This window comes from Aethalodelphis obliquidens, unplaced genomic scaffold (assembly GCF_003676395.1).
Source record: "Aethalodelphis obliquidens isolate GAN/ISIS:26980383/991018 unplaced genomic scaffold, ASM367639v1 scaffold25, whole genome shotgun sequence".
NCBI lineage: Eukaryota > Metazoa > Chordata > Mammalia > Artiodactyla > Delphinidae > Aethalodelphis > Aethalodelphis obliquidens.
In genome coordinates this window covers 11,433,095-11,449,199 of record NW_020837969.1, presented here as the reverse complement: position 1 = coordinate 11,449,199, position 16,105 = coordinate 11,433,095, and the positions used below count along the sequence as shown (strand labels likewise).

Sequence of the window (16,105 nt, the reverse complement as noted above, 5' to 3'; positions counted from 1 at the left end):
AAATGAAAACCTTTGTTGTTGTGAATGACACCATCAACAAAGAAAGAAGACGACTTACAGAATTGGAGAAGATATTTGCAAATCATGTATCTAATGAGGAACTGGTATCCAAAATATATAAAGAACTCTGACAACTCAACAATAAGACAAATAACCCAATTAAAAATTAGGGAGGGATTTGAATGGATGAGTCTCCAAAGAAGACACACAAAGGGCCAACAAGCACATGAAAAGATGTCCAACTTCATTAGCCATCAGGAAATGCAAATCAAAACCACAATGGGGTATCACTCCAGATACACTAAGTGGCTATGAGCAAAGAGACATAACATCAAGAGCTGGCAGAAGCCACTGAGACGAAAATTCAAAGAAATCACACATGTTGTTGATGTGAACATAAAATGCTGCAGCCACTTTGGAAAAGTGCAGCAGGTCCCCCAAAAGTTAAACACAGAGTTACTTTAGACTCAGCCGTTCTACTCCCGGTGTACACCCAAGAGAACTGAAAGCACACGATCACGCAACTTGTGCACGAATGTTCACGGCAGCAATATTCACAACAGCCAAAAGTGGAAACACCCAAATTGCTATCATCTGATGAATGGATTCTATCAATCACTTAAAGAAGTATTAATACCAATGCTTTACAAACTGAAACGTCAGGTATTCGTACAATGGAATAGGATTCAGCCGTAGAAGGAATGAAGCACTGACACAGGCCCCAGCACGATGGACCTCGAAAGCACACTGAGTGAAAGCAGCCAGTCACAAAGGACCACACATGTGTGAGCACGTTTACGTGAAGTGTCCAAAGACGGACAGTGAACGAGGGCTGAGAGCGCAGGGTGGTGGACGGCGAGGGCTGAGAGGTGTGGGGTTTCTCTTGGGGGAAGTGAAAATGCTCTGAAGTTCACCATAGTGACGGCGGCACAAAAAGCCTCTGAATTGTGTCTCCAACAAACGTGTTAAAAGTAATATAGACCAGGCCTTTAGACAGGGACTCCCTCACTTGGCAGGCGTGTGTACAGCCCACTTCTGTGTGGCGCGTGACGTTAAGCCTGATTCCAAGGTCTCCAGGATCCACGCCTTACGTGTTCTCTTCACCTTGGGGTGCACGTGTCCCCAGGTGTGATTTCTCTTACAAAATGTCATTTTCACTTGGGCTAAGAAGCCATGGTCTTCCAAGGTTTGTGGCACAAATGCCATTTCAAAAAAGTGGTCCAGACTTTTCTGTCCCATAAAATCACAGTCATGTTGGTTTAAAAAAGTTCACGTCCACCTAGTGAGGAAAGTTGTGTTTATTCCACTTGCGTCCCTTCTACGTGGGGACGCACCTCTTGCCTCCTTGCCCCTTTCACACACGGGTCAAATGTGTGGTTGTTCCTGTGTCCACTGTGGCCCTGTTCCGACAGCAGTGTCCTCCAGGAAAGTGGCCCGCCTGTCTTAAAGTTGTTTTAATGAAGAATGAGGGTGGCCTGCACAGTGTTGTCTGCAGGGTTCAAGGTGCAAACACCTGGAGGTCTGAGTCTGCTTAGAAATTGTGACATTTTAGAAAAGCCCACTTTCTGAGATTCTCCCCAGAGCCAAATATTGAGGATTTTAGCGCAGATCGAGGGAAAGACCCTCAGCCGCCTTTCTGGAGCCCTCCTGCCCGTCAGGCCTGGGAACGTGGTCCTCACCCCTGCCAGCCTCCATGCCAGCCTCTACACCAGCCGACTGCCGGCCCCTCATCGGAGAAAGGAAGGGGCAGCATCCCTGTCCCAGCGGCTGGGGGTGGGGCAGCGGGCAGTGCAGCAGGGCAGACCGAGACCCCATGGCGCCCTGGACACTCCCTAGTGCTGACAGGACCTGGTTCTGCCCTTGGCCGAGCCTCAGGGGGCAAAGCCAGGCCCCGTCCCTGCAGGGTGGATGGGAGGATCCAATGAGACAGACTAGGTGGATGCGGAGCTCCATCCAGGCAGCTGCCCATCCCTCAGGAGGACTCGACGCCACACAAAGTCCGCTCACGTGGGGATCAAGACTCGGGTTACTTGACCCCAAGCCCAGATTTGCTTCCGAGACAGTCAGCGAGCGGCGAGCCCGCCGGGCGAGGTGCTGATCTGTTGGGCAGTACTGAGGGGACAGCCCAGGTGGGACGGGGACTCCAGAGCCTCACGCTCTTGCTGGGCAGAGACAGGTGGGCGGGGACAGACAGGACGACAGGAAGACACCCGGAGCCACGGACCAGCCTCCACCAGCCAGCGTGCCTCTGTCCGCATGGCGGCTGTAATGCCTGCTGGTCCGTCCCCTCAGCTGCGCTCGGGCTTTGTCAGGACGGTAGGGAGGTGTGTGGACGCCAACTGACTGCTCTGCGAACAGCCTGTGGGGCCAGGAGCAGTGGTGGAAGCAGCGCTGCGCACAGACCTGCTGCTGACGGACACAGACAGACCCGATCCCTGCCGGACCGTGCCTCCCCCGCCTCCCCGTCACCTCTGCCTCTGCAGGTCCTCGGTGACCTCCAAATGTCTGGACCCCACGGGGTTGTTGGGACCACTCAGGTGGTCGGGGGGGCAGACAGAGGCCGGGGGACGGGACCAGAGCCTGGACAGCTGGGCTTGGCCTGGGGTAGGGGATGGGGGTGTGGCGGGGGCACGGTAGACACTGACCCTGACCGTGACCGGGAGGGATGTGCAGGGGTTTTAGCCATCCAAGCTCCCCCTACGGCTGGGAGGGATTGGGGGGGCAGCCGCCAAGGCTGGTCCTACACTCATGATTCTAGCCCTCCGACCTCATCACATAGCACACAGCACACACAACACACACCACATACAACACACACCACATATAACACACATGCCACATAAAACACACATGCAACATACAACACAAACTACATATAACACACACACCACATACAACACACACACACTACACAGATGTGCACACACACACACAGGCACACGTTGCCTGCCAGTGGAGGAGACATCTGGGAAGGGGCTGTTTCTTAATTGTGGGAAAACACGCATCACAGAAAATCCACCAGCTTAACCACTGCTCGGTGCATGGCTTGGTGGCATCCCCACCGTCATCTCCAGAACTTTCTCATCTTCCCAAACTGACTGCCCCACTGAACACAACCCCCACCCCAGTCCCTGGACCCCCATCCACTTTGTGTCTCTCAGTTTGATTCCTCTGGTTGCCTCACGTAAGTGGGACCACACAGTGTCTGTCCTTCGTTCTGGCTTCTTTCACTAAGTGGACCGTCCTCAGGGCTCATCCATGTCGTAGCAGGTGCCGGAGTTTCCTCTCTTTCTAAGGCTGAATGACATTCCGTTCGTTGTACGGAAGGAGCACAGCTTGTTTATCCAGCCGCGGTCAGGGCAGACGGTGTGCTTCACCAGGGCGGGTTCTGGGGCGCTGAGGGCCGGTCACGTGGGGGGCAAGCAGAGCGTTAAAGCTGCCACCTCCCCCCCGCCCCCGCAGACTTGCGGAGCGCCCCGAGCCGACTCCCACTCTGCAGCCATGGGGGTGTCACAAAATGGCTTGAGCAGCTCTACAGTTCCAAAGTTCTGGAAGTCCTTTCAAAGCTCCAAAATCTCCACCCTGGTAATTACGTTTGTGACAAACGCACTGAAGAGGTGGGAAGACGGTGCAGCGAAAGGGAAGTGCCTGGAAAAGTACCAGAAACGCCCACGCCTTTCATCCGTTTCAGGATCAGGCCAACGTGTGAAATAAAGGGACTCTCATCTGGTATTTCTCCTCGAAAAGAAAAACAAAACCGAAATAATAACACTCACTCCCCCCGCAGACTCCCCTGATTCCTTTTAGTTTCTGCTCCTGGGTCGTTCTCATCTCCGAGGTGGACTTAACACGTCTGCCGGCCCGGGTCACACCGGCGGTGGGCTCAACCCCTCTCCCCTTTCGGCACAGAGGTGGCACCGTCTCAGGTCCCCCCTCCCGCCCCCCACGCAGCCCAGGGCGGGACTGACCCCATGATGCTGTACCCCAGCACGCTGAAATAGAGCCAGCCGGGCACGCACTTTTTTTTTTTTGTCTGCAGGTTCTAAATAAAAGACTGAGGAAGAGCGAAAGAAAAACAGAGGGTGGGAGAGAGGGAGAGAGCGAGAGAGCCTAGACCACCCTCCCTCACTGCCTAGGGGACCCCCCACCAGCAACATCCCAAAGGCTGCAGCTTCCTCCACCGGATAAAAACTGGCAAACGAGTTTTCATGGGGGGGATGACTAATGCATTTTTTGCAGTTCTCTTAAAAATCACCCAAGAATTTTGGGTTTTATAGGTACTGACTAATTTTTTGCGATGGTCTCGTGGGAGGTGATGTAGGGGTGCTCGAGGGAGCTGGGGCGCCACAGCAGGCGCTGCTCGAGGGCACGTCCCGCCAGGGGGCCTTCGCCCAGCTCAGGGTCGCGCTGATTTCTGAGGCAGATGTTCAAAGCTGTGCGCTAAGCTCCAGAAAGCCCACCCCTCTCTTATCCCCAAAGAAATTCTGCCTGTTCTTTAAGGGCTAGATCGGGGTTCTCTGCTTCTTTAAACTCTCTGCAGCATCAAGCCAGAAGAGTAAGCCTGGACACACGCTCTGATTTCCTCCACGACCAGGGTGCTCTTTGGGACGGAGACTCTAACCGCCACCTAGTGCACCGGCAGAGAGCCGGCTGCCGGATAAACCCATCCGGCTGCGAGGTTTTTTTTGTTTTGTTTTTGTTTTTTAGGAGGTGTTAAATTCTGATGGTCTGGTGATTTGCACCAGTGTCTTATTTTCCCAACTAATCACAAACTGCTCAAGTAGAGACTGTTTTGTTCAACGTGATAGTATCTATGGTGTCCTGCCTCATCCTCAATCAACCTTTGTTGAAAGGAATAAAAGAAATTCATTTAAAAAACCCACCAATCCTTACAGAGAGAAAAATACTCAACAGTTCAGAGTTAATACCTTTCATTAGTTAATGTTTTCAGAGAAAAAGTCTCAAGATAATTTTTCTCAAACCTGTGATTGATTTCATGCAAAGTTTTGACAACAATTCCTGATTAGCAGCACAGCTTGAGTAAAAAATTTTAAAATGCCAAAGCCAGAAAGAAAATATTTTAAAAGTTAATTTCTTTTTGGCTGCGTTGGGTCTTCATTGCTGCACGCGGGCTTTCTCTAGTTGCGGCAAGCGGGGGCTACTCTTCGTTGGGGTGCGCGGGTTGTGGTGCGCGGGCTTCTCACTCTGGTGGCTTCTCTTGTTGCGGAGCACGGGTTCTAGGGTGCGAGGGCTCAGTAGTTGTGGCACACGGGCTTAGTTGCTCTGCAGCATGTGGGATCTTCCCGGACCAGGGATTGAACTCGTGTCCCCTGCATTGGCAGGCGGATTCTTAACCACTGTGCCACCAGGGAAGTCCCCCACAAAGAAATTTTTAAAAGTTCACTCATCTCACTTAAGACTAAAAGAAAGTGAAAGATCAAATCCTCCAAAGATTCTTAAAGCCCATCTACTTAAAAACATATGGAGGTTTATTCAAGAGGCTTTATATTTCCTTTCGTTATAAGGATAAATGTATGAACATTATTTTGGTGCAGAAAGATCACTGGAATAACTAACAAAAGATAAGTATCCAAAATACTTAAAGAATATATATATCAGTAAGAATAAACCAAACAACCCAACAGAAAAATGGGCAAAGGTTATGAACAGAAAATTCACAAAAGAGGAACACAATGGCCAAAAGTCACAAAAGGAGGCTCAAACTCCCTGGTAAATTGAGAGATGCAAATTAAGATAAGGGTGTTATTTACGTGAAATTGACAAAGATTAAGTACATCAGTGGTTCTCAAGTGGGGTGATTTTTACCCCAGGGGGGATATTTGGCAGTGTCTGGGGTCATTTTTGGTTGTCAGAACTAGGGGTGCTGCTGGCATATGGTGGGTAGAGGCCAGGGATGGGGCTTAACACCCTGCAGTGCACAGGACAGCATCCCCCCAAAGGATTATCCAGCTGCAAACGTTAATGGTGTTGAGATAGGAAATGCTGAGACACACTGAGGGGACGTAGGTCAACCAGGACTTCTGGATGTTGCTGGTGGGAATGTAAACGGGGATAACTTGTGTAGAGGCCAGTTTGCTGCTATCTCATGAAGAAACAGATGGTACACCCCGCAACCCCACAATGCCATTACAATTTTTAAAAATCAGTTTGGTAGATAAGCTCTTTCACAATACGGAGTCAATGGGAGTAAAGCAGAGACGATAAGGATCCTTATAGTTGAAACGGCAAAGAAGTGACTGCACGGGATCTTGTACCAGAAGGTTCTCAAAATGCTTGGCCATTGTCTTTGTCCAAACCACGTGCACTGTGGGCTGGAAACCGCCGACAGAAATGAGTGGTCTTCCTCCAAGCTAAGTAGGGCTGGGAGAAGGGCAGGCTGAGAGCCTGTGAGCTGTGAGGTGGCCCTTTGGCTCTTCACGTGTGATGGGGCGAGGCCACGTGTGAGTTTATGGGCATCACGTCCTGTGACCTGGATGCTCCTCACCGCCTTACTCAATATCTAAGCCGCCCTTCTTCCCTGAAATGAACCCTTTAGCCCCTGTGACCATGAAGCACCAAGCAAGAGCCAACATATGAAAGATGGAGGAGTAGAAATCCACCAAGAGTTTGGGTTTCCAGTGATGCTGTGGAGGAGATGAACCAACACAAGCCACCACCTGCTCCTCAACTTCTCGGTGAGACCAGAAGAGCCCACGTGGTTGCAGTCGACACATTTCTACATGACCTCTATGCTGCCCTCCACTACTGTGTGATCCAGCAAATCTACTTCCGGGTACTTATCCAAAGAAAATGCAAACACTAACTTGAAAAGATATTTGCACCTCCATGTTCATAGCAGCACTATTTACAATAGCCAAGACATGGAAACAACCTAGGTGTCCACTGACAGATGCACGGATAAAGAAAATATGAGAGACAGATAGATAGATAATAGATAGATGATAGATAGATGATAGATTAGATAGACGATAGATAGATAGAGATAGATAGATGGTAGATAGATGATAGATAGATAGATAGAGGGACATTGTTTACTCATAAAAAACAAGGAAATCCTGCCATCTGCAACAATATAAATGGACCTTGAGGACATTATGCTAAGTAAAACAAGTCAGACACAGAAAGAGAAATACCATATGATCTCACTTATACCTGGCATCTAAAAAAGTCAAACTCATGGAAGCAGAGAGTAGCATGGTGGTTGCCAGGGGCTGGGGGTGGGGCGATGGGGAGAGGTTGGTCAAAGGGCACAAGCTTCCAGTTAGAAGGCGAGTAAGTTCTGGGATCTAATGTGCAGCGTGGTGATTGTATGACTAATACTGTATTGTACACTTGCAAGTCGCTAAGACAGCAGATCTTAAACGTTCTCACCACAGGAAAAGGGTGATGATGTGAGGTGAGGGCTGGGGGAACTAACTAACCCTAGTGCAGTACTCAGTTCACAGTATACATGTGTGTATTAAACCATCACACTGTACACCTTAAATTCGCGTGTTGTTATGTCAATAAAGCTGAAAAGAAAAAATACCCCCTCAAAACAGATTTACTCCATGGGGTCTAGAAACTGCCACTTCCAGTAGATGCAGGAGACCTAAGAGCTGGGTCGGGCGGGACGGGTGGAAACAGGCAGGATGACAGAACACCCACGGCAAGAAGTGTCTCCCAGGTCCCTTTGCCGGGATGAAAGCATTCTCCATTCCTGAGGTGCGTGCTTGTGAGTCAGGCCTCACGTGCACCAGCGCCTCAGCAGAGGGAGCCGGGCCCCCAGGAAGAGCAGACGGGGCGGGGGCAGGGTCAGCAGGAGGCCAGGGGGTGCTGGGGAGCCCCCTGAAGGTCCTGGCCTGTGAGGTGGGAGGTGGCAGAGAGTGGAGTGTGGAGGAGCCCCAAGGAGCAGCCCATCTGCTGCAGGAGAGAGAGGGCGGGGGAGCTGCGGCAGAAACCCCACGACACGCCCCCTTTCGGTCCTAGAGGCGCAGGTCCGAGATCAGGGCGTCGGCGTGTAGGTGGGGCCTTGTCCAGGTCGTGGATGTCCCCACGCGGGGATGGAGGAGACACAGCTCACCCGTGTCTGCCATCAGAGCACGGACCCCGTTCACCTGGGCCCCACACTCAAGACCTCACTGCCCCCAAGAGCCCCCCAAAACACATGGGGGTTAGGATCTCAGATTCATGGATTTGGGGGGACACACACATTCAGACCTCAGCAGTTGTTACACGTAAGCACCTGGTAAAGTCACAGGTTGACCCCGAGTTTGTAGGCTGGGGGTGATGCACCCCAACTCCATGGGGACAGGAGCTCCCAGGGACCCCGAGATCTTGTGCTCTGTGCCCTATTTTCTGGCTGTTCATCTGTGTCCTTTATCAAATCCTTATCATATAAGGAGCCGATGGGCGTGCTTCCCTGGGTTCTGAGACCCCAGCACAGGGACATGCGCCCCGGCCTGGGAGCTCCCAAGTCTCGCGTTACTGGGAGTTTGACGGAGGCTCCATCATGCTGCGAGGGCGCGATCCGTCATTAACTCGATCTCCAGCCCTCTCTTCTCCGAGGAGAACGAGGGTGGGGCTGGAAGTCCCAAGCCTCTGACCATGGCTTGGTCCTCCTGGTGACCAGCCCTGTCCAGGACCACCCAGAGCTGCCTCGTTTGGACAAACATGCTCCCATCACCCAGGAAACCCCAGGGGGGTTAGGGGCTCTGTGTCAGGAAGTGGGGAGAAAGACCAAATACCAGAGCAAAAGATGCTCCTGGCACTTTCATTGCTTAGGAAATCAGAGAGGTTTGGGAGCTCTGGCCAGGAGCTGGGCATGAAGAGCAAGCATGTACTTTTTATCATAACATCACAGAAGGTCAGGGGGCTGGTCCAGTGACTGGGGTGCAGTCTGGTCCAGAGCAGAGGCCAGGACGCACGGGAAGATGGGAGTCACCTTCTCCAAAGAACTCTTCCCTGATGACCCAGGTCCCCACCCCCAAAACCAACCAACCAACCAACCCCCAGCTGGCTTACCCACCACCTCCTGGAAACCAGCTTCCAAAGTTCTCACACGACCGGGATGGCTTCTTAGAATAGCTAGTTCAGGGCTTCCCTGGTGGCGCAGTGGTTAAGAATCTGCCTGCCAATGCAGGGGACACGGGTTCGAGTCCTGGTCCGAGAAGATCCCACATGCCGTGGAGCAACGAAACCCGTGTGCCACAACTACTGAGCCTGCACTCTAGAGCCCATGTGCCACAACTACTGAAGCCTGTGTGCCTAGAGCCTGTGCTCTGCAATGAAGAGTAGCCCCTGCTCACCTCAACTAGAGAAAGCTCGCGTGCAGCACCAAAGACCCAACGCAGCCAAAAATAAATAAAAGGGACAGCTAGTTCTACTAAATGTCTCACTTCTGATTAGCGGATTCTCTTAACCCCAAAGGCTGCTACCAAGAAAGAGAAATTCACTTCACAGGCTGGACCTGAAGTTACAAGAAAGGGCTTTGTAATCGTAAGGCCTCTTCTCATAAGATCACAAATGGGTTCAAAACCAAACTGCGTTTACATGTTGAAAACCCAACGTTTCGAGTTGCCTGCTCACGAAGCAATTCTCAAAAGGCGACGTTTCAGATGCACAAAGCCTGAGCCCGACTGAGGTCGATTTCTGAGTCCTGACTGTGAGGGCGGCCTCACAACTCTGGGGCCCCGGGCCCCTCCTCCTCAAGCCACAGAGCTGGTGGATGGCCAGTATCTTCAGAGGCAAAATGATAAACAACAGTCTCCTAGGTGGTAGGTAGGAAATGAACTAAGACTCCATCTCGGACACAATTTACTAACGGTTCCCCGGGGCCCAGAGGCCAAGGGGGACAGGCTTTGACTCTGGCCTGCAGTCTCAGGGCCCCCGCTCCCAAACCCCTTTCCGAGAAAGGAGGGCAGAGTGGGGCCCACCTCCCAGTGGGGCTGTGATGACCCGCGAGGGGCTCGGCCGCTGACCCCGTCCTGCGCACGTCCTCCAAGCTCAGGAACTGTCTTATTACTGTTGGGGGTTGAATTGTGTCCCCCAGAGCCGTGGGGGTCCTGCCCCCGCACCGTGAACGTGACCCTATGCGGGGAGGGGTCTTTATACCTGCGCTTGAGTTAGAGGGGGTCCTGGCGGCGGGTCCTAATCGAGTGACAGGCGGACAGCGACACAGGGAGCGGGGGTGGGGAGGGGTCTGCGGCCGACAGCCCCCGGGGAGGCCCCCTGCCGGCACCGTGACCCCCGGACCCCGGCCTCCAGAGCAGAGACAGAGCGCGCGCTCCCGCGTGGGCCCCACTCGCGGGGCCGTGTCCGGTCCCAGCAACACGCTTGGCGAACACCCGGGGCGCTTGGCCACCGCCCGGGAGGGAACACGCAGCAACACACCTGGGCCGGAGGCGCTCGCGCGGCCCCGACGCTTTGTTAACCTTTCCTCCCGCAGAAAAGTCACCTGGTCCCCAGGACGTGGCCCTCCCGGCACTGATTCGCGTCCAGGACACCCGCACAGATTCTGTCCCCTTCATCCGGCCCGAGGACGGAGCCCTGGGCTCAGTCCCACAGGCGTCCGTGTGAACTCTGCACACCGGGGCTCCGACCGACCGGCCCGCACGCAGCGCTCGGCGATGAGGCGACTTTGAACCCACACTCCTGCTTCTGCAGCCCAGTCACTGTGGTCCTCAGGGGCTCCAGCCTCCCTCCCTCCCCAGGCGCTGACGCCAGCGGAGCCGCCGGGCTGGCCCCCCCCTTCTGAGGCCCCCCGGGGCCCCGGCCCGGGGGGGCTCCCCCCCGCCGGGGGCCCCCCCCCCCCCCCCCCCCCCCCCCACGAAGAATCACCCATCAGGCACGAGGCCGAAGGAAACCAGCACGTGTCCCACCAAAGGGCCTCTGGGACATAACTTCACTTTGAGCTGAAGCTGATTAAGCAGCAGCAAAGGCAGGGAAAGCTCTCTTCTCTCCCAGCCCCCCCACCCCGTGTCCCCCTCCCAGAGGGCTGCACGCTCACCTCCACCCGAGACTCAGCCCAGAGCCTGCGCCGGAGCCCCTCACCCACTCACCCACCACCGTTCCCACCCTCGGAAGCTACACGCTGTCCCCCTGCTGTCACTTCTCTGCCTGTCTTGTTCCGGGTGAAAGGCGTGACACAGGCCGAGCTCTCCCAGGGACTCACCTCTGGCCCCAGGCGCTCGCGGGCATCTCACAGGTTCATAAATTCTCTCTCCTCCTGGAACCCGGCTCCATCTAGGGCCGGCCGGGGCTCCACCCCTGCCGTTTCCACCCTGGCGTCTCTGTGGCGTGGTCACCTTGCTCCTTCTTCCAGGCTGAAAACTCCAATCTATCTTACTGGATAAAACAGCTTCCTAGAAGAACTGAAACAGAGACACAGGAAGCGACGGTTTGAAAAGCACTTTGCACTAAGAATTTAATTCAGAGCCTCTGGGCTACATACAGCTCAGCACACACGAAATATCAAATAACCCGCCTGTCATGGGCATGGTGGGGGGTCATCGCATGAGCTGAAGGGGCTACCGCGAAAGTGACCGACCCAGGCGCTGGGCTTAGAAATAACCCTAGCTCTGGGGCTTCCCTGGTGGCGCAGTGGTTGAGGGTCCTCCTGCCGATGCAGGGGACGTGGGTTCGTGCCCCGGTCCAGGAAGATCCCACATGCCGCGGAGCGGCTGGGCCCGTGAGCCACGGCCGCTAAGCCTGCGCGTCCGGAGCCTGTGATCCGCAGCGGGAGAGGCCACGACAGTGAGAGGCCCACGTACCGCAAAATAAATAAATAAATAAATAAATAACCCCGGCTCTGAATTCCTTGGCTGTCTGCCCCTAATTACATGTCCTATTTCTTGACCCTATGTCTCCGGCTGAGGTTCCAAGACGCTTAGAAGAACGATGATAACTAACATCTGAGGGGCACGTCCTCTGTGCCTTGGCCGGGAAGCCCTCTGAGCACCTTTGTAGGACAAGCCCCAGTGGCCGTCCTGGACACAGAGGAGTAGGTGCAGAGCTGGGCGTTTAGTCACAGATTCTTGAACGATGCTCCACGTAAACGAAGAGCCTGTATAGGGTGAGTGCCACGAAATGGGAGCAGATGCTATCTTTTAATACCAAAAATGTGAATTCTTTGTATTTCAGCTGAACTTTTCATTCTGTTAGACCTTCGCGGTCTCCTAGGAGTTTCGACTCGCCCAGGAAACAACAAGAGTCGGAAGCCGATGCAAAACGCAAGAGGTTTATTGAAGGCCGGTGCACCGGGGTTCCTTGGTCCTCACGCAGGAGGTCGAAGAAGGAACCCTTTTGGGCGCGAATATGTCAGTTTTATAGGTTCCCACTGCCCCGTATGTAAATTATAGATTTGGTTGTGTTCTCCTGCTGATTGGTCCCGGCTTAGGCTCGGACCAGAGAGGGAACTTGTCCCCAGCTGCCTGATTGGTCTTTGACAGACACCTTTTTTACATTTTGTTATCTCCCTCCTTCTCCCCAGCTGCCTGATTGGTCTTTGACAGACACCTTTTTTACATTTTGTTATCTCCCTCCTTCTCGGAAGGGGGCCGGACATCCTGGAAATTCACCCATTATCTAAGAAGCCCCTATTGTCTGGAGAGTTCTTAATCATTAGCTGGAACAATGTCCCTCGAGTCCCACAATTCCCAGTTCCTCCCGGGAGCCACTGACATGCAAACCCCCCTGGCCAACTGCAGCCCCTTGGACGCAGGCTCTAAGGAACATTCCGCCCTGGTCGGCACCCAGACTGCCCCTCCCTGCCCCACTCTGCCCCCTCCCTGCCCCACTCTGCCCCCTCCCCGCCCCTCCCTGCTCCCAAGTACCAGCCAGACGTCCTGGTCCGGGTGACTTGCCTCCTTCCATGTAAGCCCCCCACCTTTGAAGTAATGTGTGCAAACATCCTAGATATGTGACTGGTTCTCTCTACGTAATGTTTTCTTGCTTGTGATCCTGAAAAACTACCAAACCCAACCCAAGAAACGAGCGTGAACGAGGTTTCTCGATAGAAGAGATTCGCTCTCCTCTTGTGAGTGTAAACAGAGCACGTGATTTCTGAGCTCCACGGAATTGGTGCTCTGCAGCCTTCGTTCCATCCTGGCCTCTATTTCCGGTATTTCGTTTCATTTTGTTTGTGGTGACAATGAAGGGTGAGGAAGGCCTCCAGAGAAGAGGAGGCCCCAGGGAAGAGGGCGAGGCACCCAGGACAGAACCCTCACCCCATCCGGCCACTGGTTCCTTGGAAACAGGACAGGATCTTTTCTTTCACTTTGGGTGTGGCTGGGACTGAAATCCTTGCAATCTGATCTTGACAAAAGCCTATAAAAGCTTAAATACAGTTCACATTTTAAAGTACCGGAAATCGTGTTATTTTTACTTTCCTTAAAAATCCCAGTTTTGTTTCAACCAAGACTTCAAAGCAAGTGCTTCCAGGGTCAGGAGTGAGCGTTTGAGGGAAATGTGAAACTGGACAAGGCCCTGCAGAACAGTCCATTCACGTCTTCCGCCGTGCTCAGGGTCTGGCCTGACGTCTGCCCCTGTCACCCTTGTCACTCCCCCGAGGCAGCCCCAGCTCCTCGTTTCTGGGTGTGGCTGACGTTTCCTCAACCCCTGACAGGGGAGGCAGGGGACGAACATCTGCTCCACTCTGTGGTTTTACATTAAAACAGATACACCACTGGACGCTGGTGGGCCATCTGCTGGAGCCTGACCAAGAGTTCAGTTTCAAGTTTCCTGGAATTAATTCTTGTGAAGGAAAGAGGCCTCAGCATGGTCTAAATGTGTTTGTAGTTAACAAGGACAAAAAGGATGGGCTGTTCAGTACATCCCTTGGGTAAATATAACAGGGTTGACAGGCATCACTTTCAAAATTTAAAATTAAAAAAAAAAGAAGAAACCCCCAAGTCTAATCTTGGAGGAAATGGATGCAAAGCACCATTACATTTACATACAGTTATAACTTGATGGCCTTAATTACTTGGTAAAAGGTTAATAGTTTGACCCTTAAAGCATCCTACATCTCAAGACCTTTTTTCAAAGATTATTCAAACGATAATTTAATAATATTGTCTGATTAATTGTACGGGGAGGGTGTTGTGTCTGCACTTTAAAAAAAAATAAATTTATTTATTTACTTTTTGGCTGCGTTGGGTCTTTGTTGCTGTGCGCGGGCTTTCTCTAGTTGCAGCGAGCGGGGCTACTCTTCCTTGCGGTGCGCGTGCTTCTCATTGCAGTGGCTTCTCTTCCTGCGGAGCACGGGCTCTAGGCACACGGGCTTCAGTAGTGTTGGCCCGCTGGCTCTACAGCACAGGCTCAGTAGTTGTGGTGCACGGGTTTAGCTCCTCCGCGGCATGTGGGATCTTCCCGGACCAGGGCTTGAACCCGTGTCCCCTGCGTTGGCAGGTGGATTCTTAACCACTGTGCCACCAAGGAAGCCCTCTGCACTTGTTTTAATTCCATCAAGGGAGCTGCAGCCTCTCACCTCATCGCCTTTGCTGACCTAATTCCTATCCTCTCATGGGGGAGGCCTTCCCTCCTGTTTCTGATCCCCACGTCTCCTCCTGCAAGGCTCCCCTGGTCCTGCCTACATCCAGTCAGAACGATCTGCACAAAGCCTCACTCGTCTCTCTGACAGCGCAGACTCCTGCTTTTCCAAGAGGCTCCCCTTGTAGTTTGGTTTTCCCAGAAGATATATTACTTTTATCTTAAGTTTCTGTCTTTTGCCCAAAGTCCTCTGGGCTTCTTGAAAGGCCTTCAGGGAATGCTGGGCGGTGCAGACTTACTGCCCAAGACCCCACGGCCAGCCTGCCCCCCCACCCCAGGAGAGCCCAGGAGGAGCCAGGAGACCCAGGGGCAGAACACGCCTCCCCCCACCCCCCAGCACTGGTTTCTTTGGCACGAGGGCCATTGTGAGCTGAAGGCGACTGGGGAGCAGCGGCTCCCTGCCCCCACTTTCCTAGAAGCAGGACAGAAATGTCCACTTGTAATGTGTCTTCCACCCCCATAGCAGGAAGAGGACGCCTCCTAGACTCTTCATCCCTGGAGACACATCCAGACTCTCTCCAGCCCAGGGAGGCACAGAGGAATCTATACGGCAAACATACGCTCTCCTTATCTGCACTTGTTTCCCCATAGGCTCTCCGTCCCAGGTTGCTGCCCTTTCCTTGTCTTGTCACTTCTCTGCAAATCCCCTGTGCTTTGCTCAAATGAGTCGAGTTCTAACCACCCCTCTGAGCTCCTCACCGCTGGATTTTCCCGAGTGTGTGTGTGTCTGCGTATGTGCGTGTGTGCACGCATCTGAGTGTCTCTCTGCGCATCTGCGTGCGTCTGTGTCAGCGTGCATGTATCTGTGTGCATGTTTGTGTCTGTGTGTGCATGTCTGTGTGCGTGTGCACGTGGGTGTCTGTGTGCATGTGCGTGCGTGTGTGTGCGTGTTTGTGCGTGCATGCACGTGTGTGTGTGTGCGTGTGTGTGTGTGATCACCTCTTAGGAGACTTTTGTTTCCTCTTGTCAATCTGTCTTTTGCAGGTTTAGCTTCCGGGCCCCAGCGCAGAACCCGGGAGCCGAGAAGAAAAGCGTTTTCCCTCCCCTGTATCCTCAACAAGCACTTCCTGTGCACTTGGGATCCTCGTGAAGGCCTGCGGGGCATGAATGTGTAAGACCGAGCGTCCTCCAGAGACCAGGCTCAGGCTGCACCTGCAGCCCTGGTGCCGCCCCTCTGCCCACGGAGGAGCCGGGCCGCAGGGCACGCTGGCTGCCGGGTCTCCAGACATGACTCCAGCTCTTCCTGGCTCTCTCCGCCACCCACACCCACCCATGTCCCCTGCGTCCCCTCCCCTCCGACAAGGCCCCTCCCAGGCTCTACCACAGGGCTACCACAGAGCAAGGGCAGGAAAAATCTCTGGGGCACAAAGCAAACCTCTGCAAGTTGGGAGAGAGGGGAAAGCAGAAGACAAACTGCTGAGAAAACTCAGGAACGATACCGCCTGCCCCAGAACGCAGCTCGGCTGCAGCCACCCAGCTCGTGTGGGGTCTCTGGGGCGTCTCACCAAGATGTCTCTGCAACGTCTGACTTCTTCCCTCTTGTTCATGTACTGAA

At 53.5% G+C, this 16,105-nt stretch overlaps 1 protein-coding gene across 2 annotated transcripts in view; it reads right to left on the bottom strand.

The window, feature by feature from the left end:
* ERICH1 (glutamate rich 1) overlaps nucleotides 1-16,105 on the bottom strand; it is a 113,084-nt gene that overhangs the window by 34,294 nt on the left and 62,685 nt on the right. For both annotated transcript variants that reach the window (XR_003436209.1, XR_003436210.1), the window contains exon 7: nucleotides 11,174-11,372. The gene's annotated coding sequence lies outside the window, so the exon portion shown is untranslated. The remainder of the gene's footprint in view (nucleotides 1-11,173; nucleotides 11,373-16,105) is intronic.